At 33.4% G+C, this 14,005-nt stretch overlaps 1 protein-coding gene across 1 annotated transcript in view; it reads left to right on the top strand.

Annotated features, from left to right (window-relative positions):
* LOC124368257 (serpin B3-like) overlaps window positions 1-14,005 on the top strand; it is a 255,044-nt gene that overhangs the window by 146,400 nt on the left and 94,639 nt on the right. The window lies entirely within an intron of this gene.

Below are 14,005 nucleotides of genomic sequence, written 5' to 3' on the forward strand. Positions count from 1 at the left end.
AGACGTTCATTATTGACGTAAGTGTATTCATTCTACTTGATTTCTTAAATAATATTTTTTTTCTTTTATATAAATGAAAATCAATTAATGCCGTATGCGTTCTATAAAACGTCAACGTCCTTATAGAAAAAAACTTTTTACACATAAACAGTCTTTAACATAAATTATGAGTGGTAAGTACGTTGTAACTATAACTATATAAAACTAATGGTTTTTTCTCGTTTTGGAATGCAAACAGATGTTGAAGAGGGGATAAATGAATTTCATTTCATATTGTTATTTCTTCTGTACAGTAACACCGATGTAATACACGTTAACTGAGAGTCTATTTAGTGTTATAGCTATTAATTACGTTTGGGTTTTCACTTCAGTTGTTGTAGAGTTTTTAATAAATAAAGATAATTACTCTTTTTAATTCACTATTAAAAACTTCAAATTATTAGAACTTTGTATGAAAAGCCAGTAGGTATCCGGGCAGATTATATAACGTATTGGTACTCTTCAGTGGATTTGTTGCTATTAAAGTCATTAGAATGAATTATATGTACGTTATGTCTAGTTATTTTAGTCATACTGCTAAATCTAAATTAGCTACCGCACTTTGCTTTATAATGAAACTCCTGACAATGTTCAGTAACAAACTTAGAAAAACCCCATCAGGCATCACTTCTGGCTGATTTATACCTTCCAGTTGAACCCACCACTGGGCACAGCAAAAATCGATGTGTCACTTCATTCTGGGCAACCTTATGGATGTCCAGGAGCGGCACATCACTAACCGCAAATGTCGAGATTCTGGGGTTCATGGACATTTTGATAGGTATAGTCTACTTTGGGAGATGACTGTTGGAGGTGGTGCGGTTTGTTCCCTAACCTCAGAGGTTCTTGCTAGCCTCAACATGGGTGTGCCACCCCCCGCCTACTTTAACTGGAGAGGCTGGTCTAGAGCTCTCCTCACCTTCTTCCGGGATACGTAACTTTGAGTTGTTGTGCCCTTATTCTTCCTCATGGATCTCGATAGGAGCCAGCCCTTACTTCCTAACCTTGAATGAATATCCTGTCACTCCGGATGCAGCGCAAAGGTTTTTCCAGGACTAAGTGAAATTTATAAGCTTCTTGCCCTAAGAGAACAAAAACAGAAAAAACAACAACAACAAAAACAATCTTAGAACATATTATAACAATAATAATAATTAAACCTGACTATGAAACATATTTGACTTGCACTTCGACGTTAGAAATATATGGTCTTATAATAAGTGCCATTTCTTAAAAATAGGTATTGTTTATCGTTTATATCAATCATATTATGTATATAAAGTATAAAACAAGAATATTTTACGTGAAGCTACCATATTTTATGAAGAAAGACAACGCAAATATTTATTCAGACAGAGTGTGTCATATCATTGTCTCTTGGGTCATACGGGTCAACATAAACTGGCGTTTTCCTCAATGATCTGCGATGTTTTACAATTTAATACATAATATATACAGAATATTTTGACATATTTAGTTTTTTTTTCATATTTTATGTTTATTTTATAATATAAAACAATGTTATTTGATTAAATTAATATAAACTAAATATCTGTAATTTAGTATAATTTTTAATGTATAATTAAATAACTAAATTTATTTATTACATATTATCATGCATTATAAATGATTAACTAAAATGGGTTGCAAGTTGCTATTTGTGGTTACGGCAGTAGAACATAATATCTTTGTTTAACATATTCATTGAAGTGAAATGTTATTCTTATTGTCTCATTAGGTGAAAAAATTGTTAAAACTATGTAAAAGAGTTGTAACACCAAATTATTCGTTACATCTCATCAGATGAGGAGTCAAGTTTGTGACAGCGTCAGATACCAGGCTCTGCACTAAGATGTAAGTGAACTGTCAATAAAAGAACTAGGAAAGGATAACCGGAGAAAATAGAATCTGACTCATTGAAGCTTATTATTTATAACGCTGATAAGATTTAAATTTACAAATTTATTTTCTGCGTGGTTATCTTCCTGTGTGTCTGTAACCAGGAGCTCAAAAATGAAATGGGCTTTAGATCTAAAACTTAGCAGGCAAACTCAGTGAAACCTGCTACGTTGTGAAGATATGTTGTCTACATACTTGTTGTCTCTAGAACGGAAGAAACTGTTGCCAATTTTACAGATATGCAATGTGATTTTTAAAGGCTGATGCTCATTTATGCAATGATGCATAGCAAATAACAATATTATTAATAGGAATGCAGAAAGTGTTCTTCCTTTTTTAAAGCTTCTAATATTTAGATACTGTAAAGGAAACGTTAGTAAATACCATGTGTATACGAGACGTGCTATTCTAATGTATCAAAGGTCAACAACAAGCCACATCTACCACACTCTCAATGAAGAAATTTTATATAATATAAAGATATAACAGATTTTGTATTTCCTGTAGCCAGAGGAGGTTCAACTGGAAGAGTTAATCTTAGAAGAGTGAATGGGTTTTGAGCATTACGTAACATTTACGTAGCATTTGATAGCCATCTAAGTGTAGCAATCGTTAACAAAGCCCATTCTGCTATTCAGTGTTCATGGATGATATAATATATCTGTCCCAAATATATACTTTGTTTAAATACTCCAAAATCCTGTCCATTTCACAATCGAAGTGTGTTTGGGCTCTGTATTTATAAAAAAATCTTATAAATTGAATATGTTACACCTGCTACCTATTCTGTAAATTTAAACGAGTAAAAATTGGAGATAAGCTAACAGATTAAAATTTTAATAACACCGTTTAGAATTTAAGACTGCAATCTATTTTTACAACTGAATGAACAAAGTGAAATGCTATTAATGGTATTGAGATACAGTTTTCATTCGACATACTTTGTTCCTGGATTGGATACTTGTATCCAATTATAACTCAAGTCTGCTTCGATAGACTGCTATAGTAAATAGTTTAGTAATTAATTACTGCAGATTAATCCAATTTAGCGAACACTAGCTGACACCCTACTGTGATTGCAATCGTTACTAACTGTGTTGTGTTTGACCTAGTTGTTATCTAAGATGGTCTCAGCCCGGCTCATCTTAATTGTTACATAGATATAACTTGTAACTAAATCTCTTAGACATTGTTCTCTATAAACATAAAGAATAAAATGAGCAGTTCTCAAAATAGCGTATTTGAAAAAGTTATTAATTATTAATTAATAGCCTCTTATTGGAGTAATAAGTATGTTTGAACTCTATTTTGTCGTAAAAAAAAATCTAAAATATTTAACAAATTTTAATTTTTAATTTATATTAGACTGGAAGGACATAAAAAATTAACCTGGAATTAATCGCTTTATATCGAAGTAGAATTTTTTTACAACGAATAATGCCTAGGTCAACTATGCGACCGCTACAATAAAGCTGGAAATATGAAGAAGTAAATTATTTAAAAAATGGAAGAAGACGCTTTTTGTTCGAAGTTGGTTATACAGATTACAGAATGTATATACTTTCTGCATTTAATCAATAATGATAACTTTACTTACAACCACACTAATATTAGCTTACTTTGTACAGATTTATAATAACTTAACAAGGTAAATTAACAATAACAGTAGCAAAGATCAAAATAAAAATATTCTGATATCACAGGAATTAGATAACATAAATTATGCAAACGAAAAATTACTATCGTATAGATTTACAACTCATCTTTGCATCCAAAATATCTACGTGGGGTTGTACTTTAGTCTTAATAAAATAAGGAGTAACACAATAACATTACAAGCAGTTTGCGTATAAATATTGAAGAAGAACCTAATATCATAATTTGTTTACAATATTTTCCTAATCTCACAACAGCATAAATTAAAATTTTAATCTCACTGATAATATTAAGTAGTGAGTTAAACAGTTTAAGACCAATATATTGATATGGCTCTTGTAGGAAATACAAGAATGGACTTGGGAAATGTTTCTGTAAAAAAACAAAAAATCCTGATGTCCTTTCATTGATCTTGGAAATATCCTATAAGTACAGCACACCATATCGCTCATTCTTGGCCATTAGAAGGGACTCTACATTCTCTTAAAGGTCTTGTAGACTCTTAGGTGTCCCGCTGTTGTAGCATAACGGATTTTTTAAAGCAACTTCAACCTGCCACTTATTTAGGTTCCCACTTCGTGATGTGAGAACCAGAGGGTTCTATCTGAGTATTTGAAAAATGTTCAGGAGACTCTTTTTAATGTTGCATCCTCTTTCTACCCCATACAAATTAAATATTATCTGGTTATAACTGGATGGAATAGGCATATAAACTCATACTTAGCACAAATATAATTTATTTATACAAAAATTACAAAACAGTTTGTATATATTTGTGTTCTTAAAAATGTTTATACTTAAATAGAAACCTTATGGCTTTGTATAATATTATTCTCTCTTGAGTTCTCTATAGTTTCTGTTTAAAAAACGCATTGTAGTATTCAACATCGACAGAAGGCATCCACTTGTACATGCTTTTTAAGTCACTAACCTTATTAGTTGACACAGAAGGCCTGGTATTTGTTACCACTGGGTGCGGAAACCCGTGGGATCACACATATTGTTGGTTTCATTTTTAAGGATTGCGGCGTGATTCCATTTATTTTTCACTATGGCTCAACTTAAAAAAGACATGAAATAAGTAATTTTTATTAAATTTAAGCTGAGTTACTTTAGTGTATGGAACAGTTTTGTAATCCATGCTTTTGGCCACTGTTTCAAAATCAAAAAAGTCGTTTTTCATCGTCTGTACGACATGATATGGGTTTCTTTTGTTTGCTGACAGAAGAACTCTCAGTAGAGATAGGGGTGACCAAACTTCGGATAAAGCTAAAACCTTTTCTATAATTGAGTGTATATTGTCTACCTCCTGAATGCAGGAGTGGCCAGGTGTAGAATATTTCAAAATGATGGACTGAATTCTGTCGTTATCTTGAAGGAAAGATGCTACAGCAGAAGAAATTAATGAGTTTCGGTTTTGTGGCACACAACTATCACTCCAATAGATAATGTCTTTTGCTCCTGGATAAAGAGGACTTATTTTCTGCAAAGTTTTAACCACTGCGCTAGCGATATTATTTCCCGCACGGACCACACAAACCCTCATGCCATATTGCACAAAACTCATGCTTATTAGTACCATCTGACACATGGGCTGTTAGATTGTAAGTATTAAGCTTACGTTTATAGAAAAAACAGCTAACATTGGCTCAAGGCAAAAAGATGACGTTTTGAAGGTCAAAAGTAAATTGCAGGTTTTTCCTCTCTTTGTCTAACTTTCTTTCTTGCCGCATGATGTTTTTTTTTCAACAATGTGCGTTTCATACTTTTTGTTAACCTCTGTCGTCAATCTGTTTTTTCTTTTTCGCCATTGCAAATTCTTCGCACAGATCACACCTGTCAGATTTTTGGAGCAAGAAAGTCTATGTTGTACTCGTAATTAAAAAATCATTCTATACGTAGATTCCTTTAAGGGCACTAAGCTGTTCTCTTCGCAATTTTGCACATAGAGTTGGAACAATTTAGATAAATTAAGAGTACCACATAGATATTCCTTTTTAGTTGATGCCCTGCAGTAGTGTGACTCAACACTAAGGGAAAAATTCTATATGTTTTCTAATCACATCTTTGTCACACTGTTTGATTCTGTCCTTAGTCTTTTTACCTCTTTCATCACGTTTTTGATGTGTTTGACATCTTGTCTTTCTTGAAATGCACATTGTAGACTGTCTTTAGCTTATACCCAAAGTTAAAAAAAAACTTTTGCACACTCTTGTCTTTTCATTATTTAAAAACAAAAAAATAACTAAATGCATTCTTTTTCCATGTTGAATTTGTAGCTATGTTTTGAGTGGAACTACATTGGGAGTTTTGTATTAAGAAGTGCTTTTTCCCATTTCTCATCATGGGTGTAGTAACTTATCATTATAGCATCCCTATCATCCTTTGATATTTTAGAAAAAACATTTGTATTTGCATCTGCAGTCCTTATGCTCAATTGAATTTACTTGGAATTGTTTTACCTGTAGTGATTATGTATTCCTCTCCCATGTTGGCGTTTGATTTTACAAATACTCTTCTTCCAATTTTTCAGGATTGCTCTTCCTTTTTCTGGTCAACTTTCTTTTTTCATAGGGGTTAGCTCTTCGGACTAATTTTCTAATTCTGACCCAAGCAAATATTTAGACCCACTACTGTCTTCTGAATCATATTCAGTTTCTGAATACTCCATTTCACTTTATAGTGCACTAAATAACTGTAATAGGTCACTTATGAGTCAAATAATATGAAACATAATCTCAAAATACCTTGCTGTGTGAATATAGCAACAGTAACAACATCAGCTGCTGTCCAACTAAGTAAGCGTCAGATAGAACCATATGGTTCTCAGTGCTGAAGGCTTTTTCCACATAGAACTAAATTACCCTACTTATAATTTCCAAGATATACATGATTTGTAATAAAATGCACTGCTAACTATTAGATAATGTGCAATAACATGCAATGTGCTGATAACATCAAAAATTCAAAAAAAACCCAGATAGAACCCTCTGGGTTCTCATGGGTTCTCTGGTTCTCTCCAAACATGCTTCTCCATTCTTTGAATCATTATTGTATATCTCTAGTTTCTATAGGTTTTGGCTATCGTATACTCTTCATAGTAGGTATTTATGTCGATTCTCTTGCAAACTCTTTTTTTGCACCAATTATCTCTAATGTCTCCTATTATGTATTTGACAAACAGTGCCCACCTTATTATCTCCATGACATAGTTTGGACAAAATGTCAATGCAATATGTTCCTTCCCCTTTCGGTGTACTTATTTAAAGTTATAGGGTTGGACTCATATTTCCATATTAAATGAAGTCTCTAAAGGACTTTCAGATAGAAGCAAACAATAATGATCTGTTAACCTTGCTGGCTTAATACAGGGATGAAATCTATTTATAGGCCATATTACAGCCAAACATTCCCTATCTGCCCCGAATATTTCTGTTCGCTTCTTGTTAGAGTCCAAATTTTACACGCTACAATCACTTCTCCTTTATCTGTTTCTTGACTAAAGACTGCACACAAATCCACTCTAGATACATCCTAAGGTATTGAGAAAGGGTTTTTAAAATCTGGGCAATGGAATAATGCAGATTGTATGAGGCAACTGATTTACTCAAATCCGTCTTGTGACTCTACTGTCTATATACATTTGTTATCTTTTCTTAACATATTAGTAAAAAGATTTCTAAACATTTTTCTTGAGATTCTATTTTCTAGAAATATTTCTTACCTCTTACATGTTAGTACGAGGATACACTCTGGTCAAAGAGTTCGGACTAACACGACGGTACCAACTTGCTGTTCACGTAAATTTGCTCACTTCTTTTGAATTCTTTGGGATTGGTATTTTCACAGTTGCATCGACCTTATCCGGATATATTCCACCCTCTGCTATAAGCCATATATCCAATATACTTGAATTCTGGTCTAAAATTCTTCTATGTTAAGGGTCAACATGGTTTCCTTCAGACTTTAGAACCATTTATCCGTAACTCACAATTTTATCTAAGTACACAAATAATATACTTCCAGTACAGTACAAAGGACGATTTCTGTAAAATCTTTTCTTCTTCAGACCTTGTAACTTTTTCTTTTCTCCATCATCATTGAATGTGTCCAGCAATGCCCTTGATTTAGAGAAAAGGTTCGGATAAATGTATTCCAAGTTCCAAGGCAACTAAAGTCACGGAAACTAAATTACTGTTAATTTAGCCTTTATTTCCTCAGTTAGGTTTGTGCAATTAATGTTATAAACACTCAACTAGCTAATAGTTTTTGAATTTTGATGTATAAATTAAGTCACAAAGTTTGATTGGCTAATAAACCATCTTAAGTGGGTATTTCCTCCAAACTTCTGTCTTAATCTCACACTCCTGGGAATAATTTGGAAACACTTCAGTTTCCTAGAGACTTCATTTATTTTGCTCCTGATTCACTTAAAGTACTAATAGTAAATCCAAATTCTTTCTTAAATATTTGAAATTAAATGTAAATTTACTTTATGTATTTTCAGAGTTTAGTTTAATCTGTATATATGTTAATAAAATTGTAGTTTTTACGAATAACATTATGTCTTAATTAATTTTAAATGCTTAAAAGAGATTGTTTTTATATATTTTAAAACGAATATTATTGCAATAACTACAGTAAAGAATAAAAAACAGGAGCACCAATAATTTTTCTAAAATGTTTGGTTGACGATGCAACGTTGCGCGCAATATCGCTCATTTCATTAGGCCAATTGTGTTACTTTCTTAAGTTATAAATTGTCCTATAGTATTCTCAGTTAATTAACATCCTACATGCTTTTATTCTGTTTGTTTACTTTATACTTACTTATGCTTACTTACTTATTACAATTCATTTATATTATATTTGGCCGTATCTGTCATATATGGGTTTAAATAACTCAACTAACATAATGATCGGAAGACCAACCGACTTTTGTTTACATTAATTAAATTTGTATAAATGGCAAAGGTCTTATTAATTTTTTCAATAAACATTGAATCACAAAAAGTACTTGCTTTGACGAGACTCGAACCCAGATATCTTACTTTGCCGGGTGAATGTGCTACCATTACACCACATAGCCCTTAATTTTTTCGATTCAATTATATTGTATATGGCCGTATCTGTTACATATGGGTTTATATAACTAAACTAACATATGGAGCACCAATCCAGCTAACGTGAAATTTTTACAAACTAATCCTGTTGAAATATTTTATTTTTATAAAGGATGAAATAAAAATTTTAATTTTTTTTAATTTGTAATAAAAACAAATTATTTTAAACGTTATCTTAAATTTACACCTAATGGATTTTTGTGTCTTCGACATGATTTTAAGATCTAGTTCCATTCCATGTGCTTTAATTGTAATCTGTTGTAATTTTCATTAGTGCATGGTGGTATTAGGTGTATTCCTTTTAATTTAAAACACTCCTCAATTTTGTTTTTTTTTTTTTTTTTTTTTGTGTTCTAGACAAAGCCTTGCCAATCGTTTGTCTTTATCTTTATGGAAAATATCGCCTATGCCCTGTCACACGAATTATGAAATGGTTAGAAGTTTGGCCAATATACTGTTTGGAGCGAAACTTGCCATTAGTTTGGTATATTATATTTTTAGAATTATAGTCGATGTTGCCAATTATAGGATAGGTCATTCCAGTATAACTGCTAATGAATTTTTTTGAAGAACTCACACTTTTATATGTACCACATCGTGGTTTTTTACACGGATCTTTACCATCAACAAAATGGAATATATATAGATGATAGATTTTGGAACTCGTGTGTTAACCGGCTTATTTTTGAAATTCTGAGGAAAAATTACTCTTGGTGCTTTTGAAATAAATTTTGAAGTGTCAGAGAAACTTTAAATAAATAAACTAAATTTTTATAATACAATTATTCTTTTAGACCAGGTAAGAATTAAAAGTAATAAATTTAGTTTCTTTTGAATAATCATACGAATTTTTTGGACCTTTTTGTTTTTGAACTTGATTTTTGACAATTTTCTCAGGGTACTCTAAATCTTTGAAGGTTTTACTCAATTTAGTCAATGTAGTTGAAAAATTCAGTTTATCTACTGCATTGTTTCTTTGCTCTGACTGACAATGTTTTTAGAATTAAATATTTATTTATTCGTATATTGGGTGGCAGCTGGAAAAATGTTTTTTATCCATAGTATTAGTCTAGGTCAGGTGTATTAGTCTAGTCTAGGTCTCCCAGTGGAAACGAAGACATATTCTTTTCAAAATTAGAATCCTTGTTGATGGACCTGACTCACCATGACCTTGACTTCGTCCTGATGGGCGATTTCAATATTAACGCTTTGGACAACAACCACCAATCCACCAAACGTCTAGCCGACTTGCTAAGGTCTTTTGACCTTGAATTATTAATAAAAACCCCCACAAGAATAACAGCAACGTCACAATCGGCTATCGATAATATCATTTCCAACCTTCCCAATGTCGCAGTGTCTGTTGTTAATACAGCGATTTCAGACCATTATGGTCAAGAAGCTATAATCAGCGGGAAGAAATTCAAACGCGAGCCTAAAATTGTTAAAACAGTAAGAGACACAAGGCCAGAAAATATCGCCATCCTCAATGCTTCACTTGCAAAAAAAGTGGGAATTTTTAAATTCTTATCAATCTGTAGAGCAGCTATTAAAAATTTTCGACAATTGTCTTAATTTTCATCTTAATTTCTGCTGCTCTAAAAAACTGTCAAAGTTTGTCATAAAAACATGAAAAATAATTGGATTACCAAAGGCATCCTGATTTCGAGAGGAAAACTTAAATTTTTCTCCGAAATTAACAGAAACACAAAAGACAATAACTTTAAAGTTTTTTTTCCGGAACTATAAGAAGATTTATAGAAAAGTTATTCAAGCTGCAAAATCATATGATACATTAAATTCGATAAAGTCTTCCAAAAAAATTTCAAAAACCATTTGGAGCATTATTAACAATAAAGTCAAAGATTCGAAAAAAGTCCAAATTAAAATTGGGGATCGAATTGTGCATGATGAGATTGAGGTGGCAAATGAATTTAACACATTTTTTGCAAATGTAGCCTGTGAGTGTGAGTAGGGCCCTCGTCCGTCATCACATCAAGTAAAACCCATTCAAAGACAAAGTCCAGTAACCTCAATGGTCTTGACACCTGTCGTTGAGGAAGAGGTGGATAGAATTATTCAGCAGCTTCCATCGAAAAAGTCCAATGATACTAATTTAATGTCAATGTGGCTCATCAAGCAATGCTCTAAGCATATTGTGAGGCCTTTGACTGTATTAGTTAATCTGTCATTTCGCACATGAGTTTTCCCCTCGCTCCTAAAAGTCACAAAAGTAATCCCTATTTTCAAAAAAGACGATCCCACACTCATCAATAGTTATCGGCCTGTCTCGATTTTGCCTGTAATAAGCAAAATATTCGAAAAGCTTTTTTTATTACGAATGCTTCAGTTTCTTAACAAATACAATCAGCTCTCAAATGAAACAATTTGGATTCAGAAAAGGCAAATCAACGATAGACGCAATTGTGAGTCTTGTTGAGACGATTGTAGAGGGGCTAGAGAGTCGAAATCACACGTTAAGTGTGTTTCTCGATCTATCTAAAGCGTTCGATTGTGTTGACCATATTACGCTGTTTGACAAATTGGGGTCCCATGTCATTCGAGGCGTGCCTCTCTTGTGACTTAGTTCATTTTTAAGCCACAGATCTCAAGTTGTCCAAATTTCAAACCATGTTTCTAATTCAATGAAAATTATTTATGGAGTCCCTCAAGGATCAATTCTTAGCCCTATTCTTTTCCTGCTCTACGTCAATGACATAGAATCATCACTACCACACGGAAGAATCGTGCAGTATGCGGATTATACGACTTTCTGTTTTAATGAAACAACAAAATCATTTTTAGAACAAAACACCTTTGTTGCAGTAAACAGTTGTGTGCAACATTTTCATAGCCTCAATCTAAAAACAAATTCTTCAAAATCCAATGTTATAAATTTTTTCTTTGCGCTCGACAGACTGCGAATATGGCCCGGCCATCGTGTTGGATGAGGCCATGTTAGAAGAGGTCTGATCCTCGAAATTCCTTGGAATTTACCTTGATCAAGGTTTGACATGGAATTTTCATATCGATTACGTTTGCTCCAAATTAGGCTCAGGCATTTATGTGCTGAGGTCTCTAGATAAATACTGCCCTATTCAGGTTAAGAAGACGGCTTATTATGGCTTGATCTATCCACATCTCACCTATGGACTAGTGCTGTGGGTTGTATGTGCAAGTAACCAATTTTTAAGAGCGTTCAAGAGCGATACGCATCATTGCAAAATTAAAATTAAGAGAGTCGTGCAGGCCAGTTTTCAAAAGATTGCAACTGTTGACTCTGCCAAGTCTCAACATTTTAGAAACAACGTCATATTGTATGCTCAAATGCTCCTTGACCAACGGACGGGATGTTCACTCGTACGAGACAAGAGGCAAAGAAAACTACCGAACCAGGAGACACAGGACGGTGGTTCATGAACGTTTGCCCTCACAGGCAGGAGTTCATCTCATCAACAGCTTGCCAGATGAAATTAAAAATTCACCTACGCATAAAAAATTTAAAACTCGTTTGAAACGCTGTTTAGTGTCCAACGCTTTTTATAGCGTGAACGAGTTTATGGCATATAACTGGGAGACCACACAATCAGAAGACTTGCTCTCGAATTGAGGTGGGTAAAAAATTGGCGATGAATGGAGCAGAGTGAGTGTCAAAATGTATGTATGAATGAGAGTTCGATGTAGCATGTGTGTCAAAATTATTAGATACTTGACGTTTGCTATACAAATGTACTATTTGTCTCCGCAATAAATACTTGACTATTGACTATAGTCTCTTTAATGTGTAATTTAGTTTCAAGAAAGACATCTACATCTAGAAAAGCAACTTTATATTTAGATATATGCATGAACATTTTAAAGAAATGAGTAATTGAGGGTCGTTAAGAAATTGTGCTAAATTACCACTCTTACAAGGTACATATTGTACATTAACTATCCGAGGACGATTTAGATAGACGTATCGAATACTGCGATACAATGATGCAAAAGTTAGATACAGACCAGAATTTTGTTAACAACATTTGTTTTTTCAGACGAAGGAAGTTTTTTGTTAAATGGAGATCTCAACCGAAATAACTGTCAGGACTGGTCAGATACAAACCCTCAATGGATGATAGAAGCTCACACCCAACATCCACAAAAAGTCCTTTTATTATCGATGAAAATCTAAATGAGGATACTTACCGCAACTTGTTGGTTGACATAATCATTCCAGCTATCCGAAAATTGAGATTCAATTTTGATTCGGTTTGGTTCCAACATGATGGAGCGCCCCCTCATTATGCGATAAACGTACTGATCTTTTCTACCAAATATTTGCAGAACGGTGGATAGGTCAGAGAGAGAAAATAGGATGGCCTGCTAGATCACCAGACCTGTCACCTTTAGATTGCTTCTGTTGGGGATATTTAAAAAATAATGTTTATCAAACCAAGCCTTATGACATAAATGACTTAAGACAAAGAATATTACAAGAAGCGGCAAAATACCGTCTGAAATACTACGCAATGTTATGGATGGCTACTTCAACCGGCTAGCTCACTGTCAAACTGCAATGGGAGACAATTTGAACATTTATTTTAAATAAAAGGTTTGTTGCAAATTATTAATAAGTAAGAACTTTCTTCTAAGATTGTATTTTCGCATAGTGAATAAAATAGCATTGGTAGTGGGTAACTATGTTAATTCATAAACATAAAGATGACGAATTAATTTTAGTTTTATTTATTGTGTTATAAATGTATGAAATAATTTGCTAATTAAAAAATTCAGTGAAAACACATTAGTTAGTATTGTGAAACGCCGCCTACCGCATCAGAATACGACGATCCATTCAGAAATGGCCATCGCATAATGTACTTCACAATGTGTACCTAAAACAACCCGCCATTTCTGATTGGATAAACCTTTTGAGATGCAGTTTGCGGCATTTAACTCTACTAAGTGAGCTTTTTCAAATGAGGTATCACTCGACCCATGCTTTAATTTAAGATTTCCATGTTTTCCTCTATGGGCCGTCCCCCATGGTTGGCATGTCATGGTAATAGCAAGGAAAAATATTTTACATAGCCATATGACACTGTGAAATGTTTATAGATGTTATTTTCTACGGTTGGCAAAATATTAAGCCGTACCCAGACTTTTCAAACACCGTGTATGCACACACACACACACACACACACACACACACACACACACACACACACACACACACACACACACACACACACTCACACACACACACACACACACACACACACACACACACACACACACACACACACACA

The sequence above is a fragment of the Homalodisca vitripennis genome, chromosome 8, assembly GCF_021130785.1.
Source record: "Homalodisca vitripennis isolate AUS2020 chromosome 8, UT_GWSS_2.1, whole genome shotgun sequence".
In the NCBI taxonomy this organism is placed as follows: Eukaryota; Metazoa; Arthropoda; class Insecta; order Hemiptera; family Cicadellidae; genus Homalodisca; species Homalodisca vitripennis.